Source organism: Misgurnus anguillicaudatus, chromosome 20 (genome assembly GCF_027580225.2).
Source record: "Misgurnus anguillicaudatus chromosome 20, ASM2758022v2, whole genome shotgun sequence".
NCBI lineage: Eukaryota > Metazoa > Chordata > Actinopteri > Cypriniformes > Cobitidae > Misgurnus > Misgurnus anguillicaudatus.
In genome coordinates this window covers 9,818,396-9,839,642 of record NC_073356.2, presented here as the reverse complement: position 1 = coordinate 9,839,642, position 21,247 = coordinate 9,818,396, and the positions used below count along the sequence as shown (strand labels likewise).

The following is a 21,247-nucleotide window of genomic DNA, read 5'->3' as shown; positions in this document are numbered from 1 at the left end:
TACAGCGATGCAGCCGAAAATCAGCTGTGTTCAATGGGAGAGCGAAGCGGATCGCGCCGCATATAGGTCATAATAATTAGGGCGGGTTTACGTTGGCTCACGGTCGGCGATCATTCTAATGCCACCATCTTCCCGATGTCTTGCCTACCCAGCTAACAGGGAACGTTCCCACAACATTCGCTAACGTTTTTTAAAAGTTCTTTAAAGGTTAGAGCAAAACGTTTTTAACACAACGTTTATGCAACGTTCCTATAACGTTATTAAAGGTTGAATAACGTTCTTATGATGTTGATGAACAAACGTTCTTCGAACAACGTTCTCAGAACGTTCTCTTGAGGTTATTTCTAAACGATGAAGGTTGTCATAATGTTACGGAAAAACGTTCTTCGAACAACGTTCTCAGAACGTTCTCTTGAGGTTATTTCTAAACAATGAAGGTTGTCATAATGTTACGGAAAAACGTTCTTAGAACAACGTTCTCAGAACGTTCTCTTGAGGTTATTTCTAAACAATGAAGGTTGTCATAATGTTACGGAAAAACGTTCTTAGACCAACGTTCTCAGAACGTCCTTTTGAGGTTATTTCTACACAATGAAAGTTCTCTTAATGTTACGGAAAAACGTTCTGAGAACAACGTTCTCTGAACGTCCTTTTGAGGTTATTTCTACACATTAAAAGTTCTCTTAATGTTACGGGAAAACGTTCTTAGAACAATGTCCTCGGAACGTCCTTTTGAGGTTATTTCTACACATTAAAAGTTCACTTAATGTTACGGAAAAACGTTCTTAGAACAACGTTCTTGGAACGTCCTCTTGAGGTTATTTCTAAACAATGAAGGTTGTCATAATGTTGTGAGAAAACGTTCTTAGAACAACGTTCTCGGAACGTCCTTTTGAGGTTATTTCTACACAATAAAAGTTCTCTTAATGTTACGGAAAAACGTTCTTAGAACAATGTTGTCGGAACGTCCTTTTGAGGTTATTTCCTCACATTGAAAGTTCTCTTAATGTTACTGGAAAACGTTCTTAGAACAACATTCTCGGAACGTCCTTCTGAGGTTATTTCTACACAATAAAAGTTCTCTTAATGTTACTGGAAAACGTTCTTAGAACAATGTTCTAGGAACGTCCTTTTGAGGTTATTTTTAAACGATAAAGGTTGTCATAATGTTACTGGAAAACGTTCTTAGAACAATGTTCTCGGAACGTCCTTTTGAGGTTATTTTTAAATGATAAAGGTTGTCATAATGTCACTGGAAAAATTTCATAGAACAATGTTCTCGGAACGTCCTTTTGAGGTTATTTCTACACATTGAAAGTTCTCTTAATGTTACGGGAAAACGTTCTTAGAACAACGTTATCGGAACGTCCTTTTAAGGTTATTTCTACACAATGAAAGTTCTCTTAATGTTACGGAAAAACGTTCTTAGAACAACGTTCTCGGAACATCCTCTTGAGGTTATTTTTAAACGATGAAGGTTGTCATAATGTTACGGGAAAACGTTCTTAGAACAATGTTCTCGGAACGTCCTTTTGAGGTTATTTTTAAACGATGAATGTTGTCATAATGTTACGGGAAAACGTTCTTAGAACAACGTTCTCGGAACGTCCTTTTGAGGTTATTTCTACACATTAAAAGTTCTCTTAATGTTACGAAAAAACGTTCTTAGAACAATGTTCTCGGAACGTCCTTTTGAGGTTATTTCCTCACATTGAAAGTTCTCTTAATGTTACTGGAAAACGTTCTTAGAACAACGTTCTCGGAACGTCCTTTTGAGGTTATTTCTACACAATAAAAGTTATCTTAATGTTACGAAAAAACGTTCTTAGAACAATGTTCTCGGAACGTCCTTTTGAGGTTATTTCCTCACATTGAAAGTTCTCTTAATGTTACTGGAAAAGGTTCTTAGATCAACGTTCTCGGAACGTCCTTTTGAGGTTATTTCTACACAATGAAAGTTCTCTTAATGTTACGGAAAAAACGTTCTTAGAACAACGTTCATGGAACATCCTCTTGAGGTTATTTTTAAACGACGACGGTTGTCATAATGTCACGGGAAAACGTTCTTAGAACAATGTTCTCGGAACGTCCTTTTGAGGTTATTTCTACACATTGAAAGTTCTCTTAATGTTACGGGAAAACGTTCTTAGAACAACGTTCTTGAAACGTCCTCTTGAGGTTATTTCCTCACATTGAAAGTTCTCTTAATGTTACTGGAAAACGTTCTTAGAACAACATTCTCGGAACGTCCTTTTGAGGTTATTTCTACACAATAAAAGTTCTCTTAATGTTACAGAAAAACGTTCTTAGAACGATGTTCTCGGAACGTCCTTTTAAGGTTATTTCTACACATTGAAAGTTCTCTTAATGTTACGGGAAAACGTTCTTAGAACGACGTTCTTGGAACGTCCTCTTGAGGTTATTTCTAAACGAAGAAGGTTGTCCTAATATTACGGAAAAACGGTCTTAGAACAACATTCTCGGAACGTCCCCTTAAGGTTATTTCTACATGACGAAAGTTGTCATAATGTTACGGGAAACGTTCTTAGAACAACGTTTTTGGAACGTCCTTTTGAGGTTAATTTCTAAACAATGAAGGTTGTCATAATATTACGGAAAAACGTTCTTAGAACAACATTCTCGGAATGTCCCCTTGAGGTTATTTCTACATGATGAAAGTTGTCATAATGTTACGGGGAACGTTTTTAGAACAACTTTTTTGCAAAGTCCTCTTGAGGTTATTTCTAAATGATGAAGGTTGTCATAATATTACGGAAAAACATTCTTAGAACAACATTCTCGGAATGTCCCCTTGAGGTTAATTCTACATGATGAAAGTTGTCATAATGTTACGGGAAATGTTCTTAGAGCAACGTTTTTGGAATGTCCTCTTGAGGTTATTTCTAAACGATGAAGGTTGTCATAATGTTACAGGAAAACATTCTAAGAACATTGTTCTTGGAATGTCCTCTTGAGGTTATTTCTAAATCATAAAGGTTGTCATAATGTTACGGGAAAACGTTCTTAAATCGACGTTCTCGAAACGTCATGTTGAGTTTATTTCTACACGATGAAGGTTATCATAATGTTAGGAGAAAACTTTCTTAGAACAACGTTCTCAAAACGTCCTGTTGATTTTATTTTTACTTGATGAAGGTTGTCAAAATGTTAAGAAAATTTTTTAGTAGAAAACGTTCTTAGAACAACGTTCTTGAAACATCCTTTTAATGTTATTTTTACAGTACTTGATGAAGGTTCTCGTTTTGTTAAGAGAAAACATTCCTAGATCCAGCATTTTCTAAACTTCCTTTGATGATATTTGTACTTGATGAAGGTTCTTGTAATCTTAAAACGCTCTTGTTAAATAAAATAAAAAAAAACAAGATCATTGCACATCATTTATCTTTAAACCAAGTAATAAGAACAATGACAGACTCTAAAATTTACCTCCAGGTAAGCACCAGGCCAAGAGCTTAACATTAAATAATAGTTGCAACTACATGCGTTAGCCTAGTGCTAACTAGACATTCAGAACACTCTGAGATGTTTGTTGGTCCAAATAAAGGGTCTTTCAGGGTCAAACGTTTCGCAAATCCTGCCTTGAACTCACCTAGATTGGAGAAGCAATCGTCAGTAAAATAACAAAAAAGGGTTTTTATCCTCTGAATTTGATTTATCTTCATGGTAGTGAAAACAACACAAACTTGCCCTTACAGCTTAAAACACAGTGTCTTAGACATGATGTTAACACACCAACTAGTGTAAGGGTCTGTGGGCAGATCAGGGTTTTGGTGCAAGACTGTAGTCTTATGCAAAGTATTGCCTTTATATGTAAATAGACAACAGGTCAGAGATTCAAAAAGAAAATGTATGTAACATGGTTCAACTCCCTACTTTAGAAACTTGTGTGTTTGCACACCATAGATGGACAGCTACATGACACACTGCAATAAAGGTAATTTTCGATATTGAAACTGCCTGGCACTTTAATATCAATGTGTTGAAAATGACAACAAGACAAAAAATGTGGCATGGCTTTACATTTGGAAGATTATGTCACCGAGCCCACTGTGTGTGTATAACCCATGCAGGTTAAAGCCAGTTGTGCAAAGTCCTGTTGTCCTGTACACTATGAACCAGGAAGGGTTTTTTTGGGGAACTGTGTACATTACGTACAAAAGCTTTGACAATCAGAGAGACATTGTGTGATTGAAATGGTACAGAAAAAAACGAGAAAGTAAGTTGGAATGGAAGATGCTCCAATCATTCATATACATTACATGGTCAGATGATGCTAGAAAGAATCAAGCCACAGAGGAGAAAACCAATAAGTGCATAAGAATTTTAATGAAATTTATGTGATGGATAGGTTGCCCTTAAATTAAGGTGACCAGCTTTTTCAAATGACAAGTACGGACATGTCCTAATGATTAAAATATCCTTGAAATCTTATTTGTTATTGTCTAGAAATTTAAAAACAGGGTCAAAACCTTTTTAAATGTTTTCATCTTTTATGTGGGTTATGGAGAACACACCAAAAACGGGGACATCCTTAATTTTTTTTTTTTTTTTTATGGGAAAAGTGGATCACTGTTTTGAATCTTGACTTAATTATAAAAAGAAATTATAAACACTTACAGGAACAAAGTAAATGAAATAAAAAAATTACAAATATTAAAGTAGTATCTAAAAAATAACGAAAATGTGCAGCATCTCGTTTATGTAATCTATCTATATTATCTGAAATTTAAAATATTTAATGTTCCCAGATGCTTTCTTAAATAGGTTATAAATTAGTAGAGTAATATAAACGTCTAATAACGCTTATATGTATCACTACTGTCCGTTTTCAGCACTGGATATATTTATTTTGATATATTTATATAATCTAATATTTTATGTTGTGATGTATATTTTTTAAAACAAATTGGCGCGCAAGACGAACCGCGCATGCGCATGAAGAAACGTTCCAGATACATTCCACGCGGTGAGATCCAAACCGCGTTAGGTAAGTGTGTATATTATTTATCTTTCTTTATTTTCTTTGAAAAGTATGACCTAGCTAATATGGCATAAAGTAAGTAACGTTAAATTGATCAGTCACTCTTTTCTCCATCATACGTGTCGGATTGTGTTTGTTTATGGGTCTGGCTAGTGGCTAACTGTGAAGTTAACTGACTCAATACCTGGTCTGACATAAAAATATTTTGTTTTCCCAAAGACGAGGGCAGACGACAAGCATGAATAACCGCTGTGTGGACGTTATTTGTAAATGTGGTAACTTAGTTGACACGCTTTTGCAATGATTAGAACTTGCAACTCAAGTTTACTTACAATGTTTAACGTTATTTCGCTTCTCATCGAAAATAATCTACACTACAGGGACTTTGATAATGTTACTTTTATTTATTCTTTGTGGAAGTCAGTACAGTACTACTGTGCAGTACTTATAACAGAAACAGTATTGCTGTTTCTGTATGTTTGTGAATAGTAAACAATGTTTGCAGTATATCTGTAAACCATACTGTATAAGCAGTAACTTATACATGTAAGTTAAAAATGCACAGTAGGCTATACACAATGCAGCAGCAGCAGCAGTATAAGGCAAGTTACTGCTTATATAATAGATATTGTTAGTATAAAATACAGCATGGCATGTGGCTCTTGAATATATTTGTAATATTACTTTTCTCCTCCAGTAACATCTTTGAAGGTTTCATGAAATTCAGTCTGGCTCGGTATGTTGAGAATAATTCTTAAAAAAATGTAAAATAACTAGATAAATCTGTTAAAGATGTATTTACCTGTTGTCTGCATAATTTTTCATAAGTCCAAGATTGAACACATTGTGTACCATTTTAGAGGTCTGCTATAAGTGATGTGGGATTAAGATGGGAATAATGCAGCCTGCAAAGTGCTAAATTATAATTTATTTTGTTTCAGATCCGCTTGGTAGCAATGGTCCAGGTGATGCTGTAAGGAAGGTTTTGCAAGTTGCCACATACAATGGATCGAAAGGGAAAGAAATACCTTTGGCACTGTGATTATTCGTAAGTGTTTCAAAAGTTTCTGTAACTCAACTGATATTGCTTCTACAGGGAGTGCAGAATTATTAGCCAAGATGTATTTTTGAGGATTACTTTTGTTATTGTACAACTACAGTGCTCTTGGTCAATTCAAAATGTTAACAAACCCTCAAACCTGAACATTTAAGTAGTAAAAGTGAAATTTTGCCTTTCTTAAGAGAATATTTCTATGTACACCATTATTAGGCAACTATTAGTGTGCAGAATTATTAGGCAACTCAGGGCTCCAAACTGCGACTAAAATGGTCGCATTTGCGACCAAATATATTTATGTGCGAGTGAAATTTCTGTCAAGGTCGCCATTGGCGACAATACAAATTTACTCCCTTTGATTGTAAAATTTGCATTATATGTGCATGTTTTATAACCAGTAGCCTATCGCTTCATTCGTTTTGTTAACTTCATGAAATGAGATGCGTTGTGTGAACGTCACCCCTCGTTCAGACAGCCAGCGACGTTATCGCTGTGTGTCGCTTGTCTCTTTCAATGAGGCGTTTCTAAATCTGCTTGTCATAAACAAATGAGTACCATCCACGCCAGTAACTGACGAGAGAAGGATGACGTGAACTCCACTGCTTTGTTCTCATTGGTAGTCGCTCCCGAAAGTCACTCGACCTTTGCATAAAGTAAAACTTTTCTTAAAGGGCCATTTCACCAATAGGAACATTAATCTTTATGGAAAGTGAGTCATATTTGTAGTCAAAATGTAACATAAATGTAGAATTTTGTGCCTATTTGACCGAGAAAAGACAAAATGTGACTTTAGAGCACAATTGTATGAAAAACTACAACTCCCACTATGCACCACAATGCACAGCTCTGCAAGCCACTCCCATTAATCGGAACACGCCTCAGATATGATATTGTGTACATAAATGCCACGTTAGTAAAACAAAGAAAATAGCCCCCACCACTGTGTCTGACAGACACCAATCATGACTTACTTTTAAACGTGATGTTACATTGTGTTACACACAATAACACTCTGGTCTGGTGTGTAGCAAAGTCTTATTCAAACAGTAACGTGCGGTTTGAGATCTGCAGTACAAATGTCTTTTCAAGTAGTTAAAAAAGGGTATGCATTTTAAATGTTTATTTAGTTTTACCAATTTTCTTTTTGTCTCGTGTTTACTGTAATTACATCTGTGTTATAATGACACACTTAAAATAGAACACTTACTTTAGTTAGACATCCGTTTATCACTGCATCCTGCACACAAACGCGTCCCCTACATAATATCTCCACAGACGCGCTGCCTCAGCTCTTGGAGCTTGTGCTCGTAAGCCGAAACACGTCTTTGAAATAAGCACGCGCCCAGAAACATTAACAAAACAAATGTTCATATCCTTATCTGATCCAGAAATCTTACACCGAAAGCACACAGCGCGAGTCCGTCCAAGCTCATATAATCCGCAGCGCGTTTGCTCGGAAACCGAAACGCGTCCGTGAAATAAACATGTGCAAACGCGTGCAAAGTTGCTCTCTTGCCTAAAAACCTTAACCAAACGAACGTCCATATCCTTATCTGATGCAGAAATGTTAGAAAGAGGGCACACAGCGAGAGAACAGGCAAGCTTCTCTACACAGCAGAGGCGGATGGTTGCAGCGTCTTCCCCGGGCTCCTCTACCCAGCCGACGCCCAGGCTCCGGCCTACTCCTTGGGCTTCTGATCTGCCTCAGCTCTTTGCTGTATTGTGGTTCATAAAGGTGCAATGAACAGCAGATTAGAGCATCACGCTTGCGAAATCACCCTCTTCTATATTATATTGATTAACTTCCACTGTTATTGTAACATGAAGTCTGACTCGCTCCACAACTTCTGTTTAGCTTAGCTTAGCATAAAGATGGCGGCTGATCGTTTTTTCCCGTCTGTGTTCGTATATTTTCGTAAGTCCCACCCACTTATCTGTAATTGGTCTGAAGCGTGAGTGGGTCCCACCCATAGCCCTCACCTTGGAAAAATGAGGAATGAGTGTCTGTAGTCTTTCACACTCAATAGAGATACAGAATTTCCTTCTTTCAATGACGCAAAATGACGATTTGGAAGTGCCTCACTGAAATCAGTATTTCTCCCCTCTCAGGGGAAACTGAGGGAATGATGCACGATCATTCAAAAACATGACTGGGGTTCTAACAGTACAAAGCTTAATGCAAATGGGTGAAGTTTCCCTTTAACTTTCTCGTGTCGCTGGACACGCGCATACGGTCGCCAACGGTCACTTTCACTCGTGTCGCCGGAAGTCGCCCAGGTTTCCATTGAAATGAATGAGATTGCGTCGCTCTGCTACTGCTAACAAAAAGCAGGCTCCAGCAGCTGTGCCAGAACGAGCGCGGGAGAGAACGCCAGAGACACAGGGATTCATCTTTCCGCATCAGTCAGTGAACACCGTGCCGAAAGACATTTCAAGACGTCCTGGATTTTAGACTATTCGAACGACAAAGATGCTAAACGGAGCGTTTTTTTGTGCATATACGTGCATACACTCAAGCCCAATGTGCGTTTTAAAAATCACGCAAACACATGATTTCTTTGGGCTTGACAGGAGATATATGCACAAATGATCTTGTAATGCCACAGTCTCTGCAAATATACTCATAAAAACAGACAATTATAAGTGAGCAGTTGATCAGATGTGTCAGTAGCTACGTTTACATGGACACATTTTGCCTCCATCGGATTAAAATCCTTCCGATTAATAAATCCTATCATAGCGTTAACATGAACACTTCATAATGTGATCGGATTGATGTGCGTGTTTATATGACACAAGATTTACATCAGATTTGATCATTTGACATGCGCACATTGCACAAATATAGTTTCACGCTGTTTCAAGATTTGCTTTGTGCCTCAAAGCAGCAGCAAAAACACCCATTCACGTGTGCCCAAAAATCGTATTTTACTTCACGCAGTGCTGCAGAGACCGTTCGCAAGAGCGAGTCCAAACACACGCGTTTGTGGATCAAAGAATAAATCATGGACTGACCGGACAAGGCTGTCTTGTATCACTTTATGGGGAATTGGAAGGATAATAGGAACAAGATTAACAAGACAAATCACTTCTTGTGACTTCCTTCAACAAAACAAACTCAAATATTTGCGTCACATGTCATTACGGCAATTCTACGTCATTGCACGTGTGAATATGCTCAACACTCCCGTCCTGTAGGTGGCGGAATTTCGCCTTTCAGTGGGTTTACCAACCGCCATTAAAAAAAGAAAAGATGGCACATGCGCAGAGCGTCCCAGTTTCAGTTATCCATCCGATCAAGTGTATACATGTCCTTTTGAGCGGATTATAAAAGGTATAAACCACCCCTAACAAGCGGATTAGATTTTTAATCAGATTGCCACTTTTTAGTCCGATTGAGGTGATTACATGGAGCATTTTTATTCAGATTGATCATTTAAACGGATTACAAATGTCCATGTAAACGCAGCTAGTGTAAAGATCAGTGCTTCTCTGTTCTTAAAGGGACAGTTCATCTTATAAGAAAAGCTTATGTTTGAGTCGTTATGTAAATCAGACTACAGAAGACAAAAGGAAAATCGCTTTTATAGCTTTAAAAAGATCAATTATATTTAATTTATAGAATGAAAACAGTGCTATATTAATTTGATACTGTTTCTCTACCTAATCAATACTGTTAGATCTTACTTTATTTGTAAATTTGTTCTTTTCTATTTATATGTTTGTAATTTCTTGATTTGTTCTTATTTAATTTTCCAACATCACTTTTTTGCTGAAAATTATTCAACTCATGACTCAAAAACCATAATGCAATTCATTTAACCAGTACTATATTGTAAAATTAAGTAATTTTAAAATACATGTACTGTAGGCATTCAGGTCCACCCTATTCCAAGGCCAACTTAAAATTGTTTGGCCTTGTGACTGATGGTCTGATTATGGCAAAATAAAATTATTGCAGATGTCAAATGGTAAGGGAATGCTACTTGTTACAGCTTTCCACATGTATTAACCCATTTAATTAAACATGGTTTTGGATAACCTACTAGTCAAATGTTTACATTTTAAATTTACAACCTAAATTGTCCGTCAGAATTAAATAATTGAAATAATGGTCATAATGTATTTTTTGCATTTGTTATGGTGTGCATTTTGTTTCTGCGCGTGTGGGGGGATGTTGGGTTCCTTCCTCATTTTTTGTCCTTGGCCAATCACATGCCTTAAGAATAAACAAGTTAAGTTACCCCTTATGAGGCCATAATATTTATTCTGGGGGAGTCCCCCACCTCCCGGCCCCATCAGAGGCCACGTCGCCCCTCGAGGACCCTTTTCACCCCTGACCATTTTCATGCCTGCTAAAAGTAAGTGCATTGTTATGTGGCTCTTAAAAAATTATTTGGCGCCTGTTTTTTTCCCCTATAGGAGCCAATGGCTCCTTAATTGATTTTTTTTGTTTGGAGCCCTGCAACTAAATGAAAAACAAAGATTTTACCATCTCACTTGTTTTTTTCACCTGTTAAAGTGAGAATAATAAACAAACTCTACATTTACAAAAAAATTAATAAAACAATAAAAAATAAAAAAATATATAAACTCAGTGACCAATATAGCCACCCTTCTTTTCGATAACAGTCACAAGCCTTCCGTTCACGGATTCGGTCGGTTTCTTGATCTGGTCTGAACCAACATTTTGTGCAACCACAGCCTCCCAGACACTGTTCAGAGAGGTGTACCGTTTACCTTCAGTGTAAATGTCCTGCTTAAGAAGGGCTCAAAAGATCTCAATAGGGTTTAAGTCAGGTGAAGAAGGGGCCATGTCATTAGTTTTTCATCTTTAAAGCATTTACTGGCCAGCCATGCAGTGGAGTACTTTGATGTATGTGATGGAGCATTGTCTTGCAAAATAATCAGTCTTCTTGAAAGATGCAAACTTTTTCCTGTACCACTGCTTGAGGAAAGTGTCTTCTACATTACAGGCAGGCAGGCACAGACAAGTATAATTAAAGATAAGCTTGTTGGACCTTTTTGGGTTGAAAATGGAAATAAAAAACAACTCTCAGACCTACTGACAATTTTTAGAAGACACTTTCTTCAAGCAGTGGTACAGGAAAAAATCTGCATCTTTCAAGAAGACTTTTTTTATGCAAGACAACGCTTCTGCACATGCATCAAAGTACTCAACTGAGTGGCTGGCCAGTAAAGGCCTTAGAGATGAAAAACTAATGACATGGCCCCCTTCTTCACCTGACTTAAACCCTATTGAGAACTTTTGATCCCTTCTTAAGCAGGACATTTACAGTGAAGGTAAACAGTACACCTCTCTGAACAGTGTCTGGGAGGCTGTGGTTGTGGCTGCACAAAATGTTGGTTCAGACCAGATCAAGAAACTGACTGAATCCGTGAATGGAAGCCTTGTGACTGTTATCGAAAAGAAGGGTGGTTATATTGGACACTGAGTTTATATATTTTTTATTGTTTTATTTTTTTTTTTGTAAATGTAGAGTTTGTTTGTTATTCTCACTTTGACAGGTGAAAAAAAAAACAAGTGAGATGGTAAAATCTTTGTTTTTCATTTAGTTGCATAATAATTCTGCACACTAACAGCTGCCCAACAATGATGCACATTGAAACACTCTCTTAAGAAAGCCAAAATTTCACTTTTACTACTTAAAGGGACACTTCACCCATTTGCATTAATCTTTGTATAGTTAGAACCCTAGTCATGTTTTTGAATGGTCGTGCATAATTTCCTCAGTTGCTGCTGAAACAGGAGAAATATATATTTCAGTGTTGCACTTCCTTCTTTCAATGATGTAAAAATCATCATTTTGCATCATTGAAAGAAGGAAGTCCAATATCTTTCTTGAGCAGGTGAGACTACAAACAGCCCTTTTCTCAGTCAAATTGGCACCAAATTCGAAATGTATGTTACATTTCGACTACAAATATGAGACACTTTCAATGAAGATTAATGTTTCTATGGGTGAAATGCTCCTTTAAATGTTCGGGTTTGGGGGTTTGTTGGCATTTTGGGTTGACCAGGAGCACTGTAGTTGTACAATAACAAAAGTAATCCTCAAAAATACAGCTTGCCTAATAATTCTGCACTCCCTGTATAGGGCTTATTCGCAAACACTGGAAGTAGCTAACCGCGGCCATCTTGTTGACATGACATCTGTCCTGCCCCTAGAGTTGAGGGGAGCAGTAGCCTAAATGGCATCATCTCGTCAGTATTAAGAGAAGATAAGCTTGATTGGTGTGGAACCATATCAAATAGACCCAATAGCCTTAAGTAAAGATCCGTCCTTATTGCCAGGCGTAACTTATCTGGATATTTATAACTATATCGTTCATACAGTATCCGCATACATCATACAAGCACTGAAGGGCTGTTCACATTATAACGATAACTATATTATCGTCCACATCACCAAACAATACGTTTATGCTAATTCGCTCACGGCACTCGCGCAAATCACTTGCCTTTAATATTGCTTGTATGTCCTCAACACGCTGCGTTTCGCGTAACTCTAAACAGTGAATATAATAGTTTGTGTAATCTCTTACCTTTTGGCATAACAGTTAGTTAATGTAATAGATTAAAAAAACATTATGTCAATTTTCACAGCAACTGCAGGTAATCTAATGTTATAGACCTCAATGAGCTTCACTGTCATTTTAAGTGCTCGTGCAGTTGAAGTTCAATTCATTGTATCTGCATCGTTATAGTTTTGGTTTGAGCTCCGCTATTCTCTTTAATATAAAACGATTTTCAAAACTATATTTTTTATAGTTATTGTTATAATGTGAACGGCCCTTAATTCCCTACCTAGTATCAATGCCAGACCTATGTTCATAAAGTTATTAATCCTAATTTAATAACTGTCTCAATTTATGGCAGCTTAATTGAAAGAGCAGTTTCAGCCACTGCGTACAGCTAACCATATGTGATTAAATGATGGGGACAGACTTTGCTGTGAGGCATATATTTCTAACGTTACCTGTGGTAAAATGATGGGGACAGACTTTGCTGTTGGGAGTCTCTCCTTCTCTGGTTCAACTCCTCTGTCTCCTTCCTTTCATGTTTTCTGACAGTCGGTATCGCATAAAAACTAATTCCGGGGTTCTTTTTGCTGTTGTTAGAACAGTCGTGTATTACACCACACACCATCGCGCGGTTTAAAAAAATTACATCGATAATACCATGCATAATACCCACGCTGCCTCGCTTGTCAATTGACAGACTGACAGTTCTATGTCAACAATATGGCCGCCGCGAACATTGATGACGTAGATCGAATAACTCCTATACAAGTTCATTTAACAAACATTTTTTTTTTATGTTTCTGTAAAGCTCAGAGGTAGAGCATTGCATTAGCAATGCAAAAGTTCATGGGTTCGAAACTCTAGGAACACATACTGAAAAAATACATAATACCTTGTAATGCACTGTAAGTCCCTTAAGATAATAGCGTTTGCCGAATGCGTCAATGTAATGTTATAATCAATTATACCCCATGGCTGTTGAATGCTTCTGATTAACAAATGTTTCACAGGTATGCATTATTTTTCGATAAATGCACACCTGACCTGTCAAATGTAACCAACCAAGCAATGTCTTTTGTAACCGTGGTATAAGAGGAATAATTGACTCTGATCCTTTGAGTTATTTAAAAATAATGCACACTCAGCTTCGTGATGTGCCGCATTACCACCTTGAGTGTGCATTATTTTGAATTATCCAGCTGCCCGTCATCAATTATTTCTTACGTATGCAACCATTATTTCTGTTTCTGATCGGCTTTTAGAATTAGTAGGAAAGGCTAATCTAATGATTTGAGCAGTCGATCAAATATTTGTGACAGGAAAAATCTGGCACAACATTCACCTGCAGAAACACTATTTAAACACTTTGGGGCAGTTTCCTGGACAGGGTTTGGATTAATCCAGTTATATTAGGATATTATATTAGGCCTTAGTTATATTAGGATTAGAGCTGGGCATAGATTAATCTAGATTAATCTCATACAAAATAAAAGTAATTTTTTGCAAAATATATGAGTTTGTGCTGTGTGTAAATATTATGTATATGTAAACACACACACATACATATATGTACATTTAAGAAATGTTTTATTTATATATAATGTTTTTATTTATATATAATATATAAAAATATAAATAAATATATATACACATGTAAATGTTTCTTAAATACATACATGAATGTGTGTGTATTTATTTAAACATAATTATTACACACAGCACAAACTCATATTATGCAAAAAATAACTTTTATTTTGCATGTAATTAATCTAGATTAATCTATGCCCAGCTCTAATTAGGATATTAGTAGTTTTTTTGCCCGAGGACCAGGGTTGGGAAACGCTGTCCTAGACAGTCTGCTCTGGTGGCTGCATTATTCAATCGCAAATATGTAATTGTACGACTTCAAGCCTCCATTACTAATTTTAAAATGACCAGTGGCAAATGATAGAAATGGTAAAGCAGTTCACGGGATGGTACTGGTGGAATATCTCTGGCGGTTGGAAAAGACTCTCAGCCAGTCAGATTCGAGAAACAGAATAAACATTTTCTATAAAAAGCTATAATCACACTTTTACTCAAGCTATATTGTGTTATTAAATGATCTATTCTGCATTTCACAAAGTCTAACCTGGTTGCAATTATTTACACATTTTAATCATTGTCTACTGAAGCTTAAAGCTATTATTCATGTCTGTATTTATAATGTTCACATCCAGTGTAGACCGTCTCAATCTGATGTTCCAGCTGTGATGTCTTCATTGCAGACACCTTAAAGTATGTTCCACATCGAGGAACAAGGGTAAGTCATATTCTGACTATACAAAGCTTAATGCAAATGGGTGAAGTGTCCCTTTAATGGCGCGCTCCGATTATTAGCATCAGTTTTAAGAAGGTTGTGGTCATGACAGTGTTGCCTTCTAAATCAGCTTCTTTTTTGTCCACAAATCAAGTGACTTTTAATAAATGAGTAAAAAATGAACAAAAGAGTAAACTATTGCCCCGCCTAAGACTTATCTCTTTAACCAAGCATTTACCTAATTCATCTCCTATACATACTTATGCCGCATCTATTATACTGTATGAATGCCTTTAACACTACATGTGATGGGCCTCTTTACTAATTGCACCTTGTTTCTGTTTCCCTGTGTCATCCTGGTTCACCGAGGAAATCTGAGACGGACAGGTCCAATTCCAATTTGGAGGGATGCTCATCCCACCATTCATCCGCCTGATGCCCATCCTCATGCTGCTTAATTGATGACTGCTCACATATACTCACCGGCCACTTTATTAGGTACAGCTTACTAGTACCGGGTTGGACCCCTTTTGCCTTCAGAACTGCCTTAATCCTTCGTGGCATAGATTCAACGAGGTACTGGAAAAATTCCTCAGAGGTTTTGGTCCATATTCACATGATACCATCATGCAGTTGCTGTAGATACGTTGGCTACACATCCATGAAGCGAATCTCCAGTTCCACCACATCCCAAAGGTGCTCTATTGGGTTGAGATCTGGTGACTGTGGAGGCCATTTAAGTACAGTGAACTCACTGTCATGTTCAAGAAACCAGTCTGAGATTATTTATTCTGCTGGAAGTAGACATCCGAAGATGGGTACACTGTGGTCATAAAAGGATGTACATGGTCAGAATCAATGCTCAGGTAGGCTGTGGCATTGACACGATGCTCAATTGGTACTAATGGGCCCAAAGCGTGCCAAGAGAATATCCCCCACACCATTACACCAGCACCAGCAGCTTGAACATTGATACAAGGCAGGATGGATCCACATTCTCATGTTGTTGACGCCAAATTCTGACCCTACCATCAGAATGTCGCAGCAGAAATCGAGACTCATCAGACCAGGAAACGTTTTTCCAATCTTCTTTTGTCCAATTTTGGTAAGAATTGTAGCCTCGTTTTCCTATTCTTTGCTGTCAGGAGTGACACCCGGTGTGGTCTTCTGCTGCTGTAGCCCATCCACCTCAAGGTTCAGCGTTTTGTGGGTTTAGAGATGCTCTTCTGCATACCTCACATTTTTATTTTGCTTTTACCTCCATTGTACCGAACTGTGACGCCTGAATATATATATAGCATAGTATATACTAAATTCTATACTACATTACCGTAACATATGTTGTAGCTGAAATTAATAACAGGGTCTCTTTCCTTGGTTACAAACTGCACCACACTACAGCTGTAACATGTAAGATGGGAACTGGACCTCCTGGCTAAGCCTGGTTTTCTCACTGGGTTTTTATTTCTGTCTCCCTGAAAAAGTTTCCCCCTTGACCAATGTTTCTGTGTGGCTTGCTTACTAGGAAACTGCTGATATTAACCTTATAACGTCTTTAGAAAATTATGTTAATACTGGTATATAGTTTGGAGTTGGAGTATATTACATACACTGTTCTATCACTGTTCTATTACTGTATGTTCATAATTTAGCTTGGAATGGAGTAATTCTTATTATATTATTTATATAAGAATTAACTCCATGTAACCTCAAATACTCCTTAACTGTATTTAAAACTTTGAGGTTCTTTTCTGTGTCGTCTTATATTCTATTACATGTACAGATGATTTGGTAAGATGAACTATTGTGAAAAGCACTGTATAAATATAATTGAATTGAATTAAATTGATGTTTGTTAAACATTTTTGAAAGGATATTGTACTAAGACATAAAGTTGGTGAAATGCTCAAAAATGTTTTGTAACCTTTAAATAATGGAAAGTAAGAAAGCTGGATATTGTATTGTTTTGAATTATAAAAAAATTATGTTTAAAGAATATTTGTGAAAATAAAGTTTTGAAAATATTGTAAGAAACTTTTTATAACCTTTGAACACAAATGTTTAAAATGATAACTATATTGTTGATATAATTTTAAAATAACCATTAAAAGAATGTTATACAGTATGTGAAAGTTAGGTGAATGTTGTGAAAAATGTTTTTGTAACCTTTAAATAACGTTCTAATCATGACAAGAAAACTGGACATTTTGACGTTTTAAGAATGTTAAAAATAAATGTTCTAAGAACGATGTATTATGGATGAGAAAAAAGTTAGGAAAACGTTATATGAAACGTTTTTAGAACCTTTAAATAACGTTCTAATCACGACAAGAAAACTGGTCAATTTAACGTTTTAAGAAGGTTAAAAATAAATGTTCTAAGAACGTTGCATTATGGATGAGAATAAAGTTAGGAAAACGTTATATGAAACGTTTTTAGAACCTTTAAATAACGTTCTAATCACGACAAGAAAACTGGACATTTTAACGTTTTAAGAACGTTATAAATAAATGTTTTAAGAACGTTGTATAATGGGTGAAAATAAAGTTAGGAAAACGTTATATGGAACGTTTTTAGAACCTTTAAATAACGTTATAATCACGACAAGAAAACTGGCCATTTTAACGTTTTAAGAACGTTATAAATAAATGTTCTAAGAACGTTGTATAATGGGTGAAAATATAGTTAGGAAAACGTTATATGGAACGTTTTTAGAACCTTTAAATAACGTTATAATCACGACAAGAAAACTGGACATTTTAACGTTTTAAGAACGTTATAAATAAATGTTTTAAGAGCGTTCTATAATGGGTGAAAATAAAGTTAGGAAAACGTTATATGGAACGTTTTTAGAACCTTTAAATAACGTTATAATCACGACAAGAAAACTGGACATTTTAACGTTTTAAGAACGTTATAAATAAATGTTCTAAGAACGTTGTATAATGGGTGAAAATAAAGTTAGGAAAACGTTATATGGAACGTTTTTAGAACCTTTAAATAACGTTATAATCACGACAAGAAAACTGGACATTTTAACGTTTAAATAACGTTCCAAAACAACGTTCCCACAACCAAAATAGAACGTTTGGAAAACGTTTTTAGAACCTAAATTTGTTAGCTGGGTATTAGCTACCGATCTCCATAAGACATCTCACCGAGGCACTTTATGTCGGGCAAGTACATGCGCCCCAACGTCGGTAAGAGCTAAATTGCTGTCTGGGTCTCATATACAAAATAAAAACTCCTGGATGACAAACTGAAAGCTTTACGTTGGCATTTTTCTGTAAAACGAACACAAAAGAATAAAGCAGCACATGTGGCGTTTTGTATAAAGGGTTTGTAAATACACATACTGTATACCCACATATAAAGTTTGCTACATTCATATAAGAGTTTAATTAATCTCCAAAATACCAGAAAGCATGGCTATGACTAATATAATAAAACCATGGTTACTTTTTCTAAGGGCTGACTAAAAAATTCAACAGAGATGACAATATAACACAAAAAACACCCATGTAAGACACTTATGCAATCGTTATTTGGATTTTATTTTAAGTGTTTTGTATGCAAACGTTATGTAGCATGTTAACTCACCGACTGTAGATACCATCGTGACTCGAGTGATCGCTTCTTTAATACATGGACGATTGAAATGATGATCCAACACACACCTTGTATTTCTCAGCACTGTTGCACTTTAAACACTTTGTTCTGTGCCCGAAACTTTATAAACTTCTCCCGAACCGGTAGCTGTGTGCGCCGGATCCTTAGCGTGGCGAGTTCGGCGTTGTAATGCATCTTTGTTTTTTACAAATGCAGATCATTTTCTTCAGTCCGAAGTACAAACATAGCAGGCATCTTCCGTTAAACAGTAAATTACTGGTGATCCCGATTATTTTTAAAGTTTTAAATCTGCAGACAGATGGATGCGCATCTTGCCAGAGACTCAGATAAACTCCTTTGACCTTTACCACTCCCCTAGCCCCGAGAAGCCCGCTCTGGCCCAAGGTATTCGGCGGGCCAGAAAAGCCGGGCCTTAAGCCCCAACGAAGCACCAGTGAAGCACGATCATGCCCCGGAAGTGACAATGCAAACACCACAGGTCTCGGCAGGCACTGGCCCGCTTGAAGCCTGATAGTGCAAACACGGCCAATGTATCTTTGGTCCAGTTGATGTGATTCTGCAGATGTCTTTATTTCAACAATGGTGCTTTATGGGAGCTTCTCGTTAACAGCTTAGCTTCAATCAGATGTCTTCTGACTGTCACAGTACTTATAAATCATTTTAGATCATCTTTGATCTGTCTACAGGTGATGAAAGGCTGAATCTTTGCATTCCTGACTACTTCCATCCGTTTTAAAAGAAGTTGCTTGTTATCTTCCATGTGCTTTGGGTTTTGTTGCCATTTGAAAACATCTGAGATCATCTTAGCTGAGCATCATAAACTTTGCTGCATTTCTTTAAAGGTTTTCCCCTCTCAAATCAACTTTTAAATCAAATTTTGTTGTCCCTCTGAGCACTAATGGAATGGTCCATTTTACTTAGAAATCAGCAACAGATATATTTTATAACAACGGGGAAAACATTTTCTTCCCCTCTTTCTTAATAAATTACAAAAAGGACCAGGATTTTTTTCAAAGAATTAACACATTTTCTAATTTAACTTCACACTGCTATTATTTTGATCACGCCACTTTCAAATAATAAGTCAATAACTCAGAACAAGTAGTGTGGATATCATTACTAATGGCTCTATTCTTTTTCTACTACATCTGTAAGTAAATAATTTCCTATGCTGCCCCTGTATTCATGTAATTCAATGGATTCAGTGATGTGGAATGACTTCGGGAACTTGATTTGGCTTGTTGTGTTAATTAAGCTTATTCAGCCTCCCAGGTATGTTCTGCATGCTACTGTGTTCGGTGAATAAAATGGTAATGTTACGTTAACATGTATGGACACCTATTCAGCCTGCTGTTCTGTGTGCCATTGTTTAGTTGATTGACATCACTTTTCAGATTAAATGTCTGTTTTTCGGCTTGGATTTTGTGAAATAATTTTCTAGATAAACGCGACGTATAGTCCAGTGCGACTTATATATGGTTTTTTAACTTTCTTTAAAAAAGCATTTTTGACTGATGCGACTTATAGTTCGGAAAATACGGTAAAGTATGCACATACTTACAGCACATACTTTACCATGACGGATGTTATCGTTAACTTTTAAGCTTCTTTTCCATGTCTGGCCTCAATCAATTTGAATTCATCACTGCCTTTTGAAGTTTGTGTAGTCATGCGAGGCAGATGGTAAAATTACATCACAACTGCCTTTGGTGCCTTGCGTTTCATGGGGAGAAACTTTGATTTTCCCTTCAACCCCTTCATAAAAACTCCTGGAAATTATCTAAAATGATACAAACAACAATTCCCACATGTATATGCATACTATAAACTAATATATTTGACAAAACCTACAGAATTTCATTCATCAGAACACACAGAAGAAAGAACCTTATTTCCTGCTGTAGGTAGGGTTGGGGACAAGGGCTGTGGGTGGCTGACGGAGGGTTGGGGACAAGGGCTGTGGGTGGCTGATGTGCTGTCCTCTTGTCTGGTTAACCTGGAGACTAGTTACCTAGGAGAGTGCAGTTTGCTGTTGATTACAGTAATGAGGTTTTGAGCTGTGTTCACTATTTACCTCATAGTGCTCTAGGCCAAATGAACACAAAGTAAATATTAACATCTCTTCTGACTTGCACTTAACCACTGTTTACTAAAGTTTTTAATCTTGAAGCCACAGTATGCTAGTTCAGGGTTTTTTTTGAAGCTACCATTAGTGAAAAAACAACAACAAACAAACTGCATAATCTGGTGACCTGGTTTAAGATGGTCTCCCAGCTTGGTATAAGATGGTTTTGGTGTTGTAGCAAGCTGTTCTAGCGGTATTTGCCAGGCTGGAAGGACCATCTTAAACCAGCTACTGCCACCTTAAACCAGCTATTGCCACCTTAAACCAGCCAAGACCAGCATAAGTGGGTAGCTTTAGCTGGTTTAAGGTGACAGTAGCTGTAGTATTTTTCAGTAGGGAATTTTTTAGTATCGTATTGACATGTAAAGGAGACAAACAAACATGCCATAAGCACGCTATTAATTACAGTATATAGTTTAAGTGAGAACACTTTTTGTAAAAGTATGTTTCACAACACCTCTTTAAAAAATAAATGAATGAAATGTGTCAGTTCAAAAGTAACTAGTCTCACGTAGCCAGACCTTCAATACTGAAGGTCTGGTGTTTTTCGCTGCTTTTTCTGGACAAAGCTCGCCAACAAGCTGTTTG

At 36.8% G+C, this 21,247-nt stretch overlaps 1 long non-coding RNA gene across 1 annotated transcript; it reads left to right on the top strand.

The window, feature by feature from the left end:
• The first annotated feature begins 4,926 nt into the window (after positions 1-4,926).
• On the top strand, positions 4,927-17,153 carry LOC129442659 (uncharacterized). The gene is made up of 4 exons (XR_012359646.1): positions 4,927-5,008; positions 5,700-5,738; positions 5,944-6,050; positions 14,825-17,153. It is a non-coding gene; the product is annotated as an uncharacterized lncRNA (long non-coding RNA).
• The last annotated feature ends 4,094 nt before the right edge of the window (positions 17,154-21,247 follow it).